This window comes from Arachis duranensis, chromosome 9 (assembly GCF_000817695.3).
Source record: "Arachis duranensis cultivar V14167 chromosome 9, aradu.V14167.gnm2.J7QH, whole genome shotgun sequence".
NCBI lineage: Eukaryota > Viridiplantae > Streptophyta > Magnoliopsida > Fabales > Fabaceae > Arachis > Arachis duranensis.
In genome coordinates this window covers 28,835,871-28,837,118 of record NC_029780.3, presented here as the reverse complement: position 1 = coordinate 28,837,118, position 1,248 = coordinate 28,835,871, and positions in this window count along the sequence as shown.

The following is a 1,248-nucleotide window of genomic DNA, read 5'->3' as shown; positions in this document are numbered from 1 at the left end:
CAAGGAATTCCATCCCTGCACCAAATAGGCATGTAAAATGCCTTTGCACACTATTCTGGCGTTTAAACGCCCATTGGTGCATGTTCTGGGCGTTCAACGCCCATGTAAAGCATGTTTCTGGCGTTGAACGCCAGTTTCATGCTTGTTACTAGCGTTCAGCGCCAGCTTTTCATCTCTAGGCACATTCCTGGCGTTCAGCGCCAGAATGTTGCTTGTTTCTGGCGTTCAGCACCAGAATGATGCTCTGTTCTGGCGTTGAACGCCGGCCAGATGCATCTTACTGGCGTTGAACGCCAGCCTGTGCATCCTCCAGGGTGTGATTTTTTTCTTCTGCTGTTTTTGATTCTGCTTTTAATTTTTATGATTTTTTCGTGACTCCTCATGATCATGTACCTAATAAAACATAAAATAACAATAAAATAAAAATTAGATAAATAAAATTGGGTTGCCTCCCAACAAGCGCTTCTTTAATGTCAATAGCTTGACAGTGGCTCTCATGGAGCCACAAGGTGATAAGGTCAATGTTGTATAGTCCCAACACCAAACTTAGAGTTTGGATATGGGATCTTAACTCCAAACTTAGAGTTTGGTTGTGGCCTCCCAACACCAAACTTAGAGTTTGACTGTAGGGGCTCTTCTTGACTCTGAATTGAGAGAAGCTCTTCATGCTTACTCTCTTTTGTCACAGAGGGATGGCCATGTGCCTTAAACACAAGGTAGTCCCCATTCAATTGAAGGACTAATTCACCTCTGTTGACATCTATCACAGCTCCTACTGTGGCTAGGAAAGGTCTTCCAAGGATGATGCATTCATCCTCTTCCTTCTTAGTGTCTAAGATTATGAAATCAGCAGGGATGTAAAGGCCTTCAACTTTTACTAAAACGTCCTCTACTATTCCATAAGCTTGTCTCAATGACTTGTCTGCCAATTGTAATGAGAACAAGGCAGGTTGTACCTTAATGATCCCTAGCTTCTCCATTACAGAGTGTGGCATAAGATTTATCCCTGAACCCAGATCACATAGAGCCTTTTCAAAGGTCATGGTGCCTATGGTACAAGGTATTAAGAATTTGCCAGGATCTTGTTTCTTTTGAGGTAGAGTTTTCTGAATCCAGGTATCTAGTTCACTAATGAGCAAGAGAGGTTCACTTTCCCAAGTCTCATTACCAAACAACTTGGCATTCAGCTTCATGATAGCTCCTAAATATTGAGCAACTTGCTCTCCAGTCACATCTTCATCCTCTTCA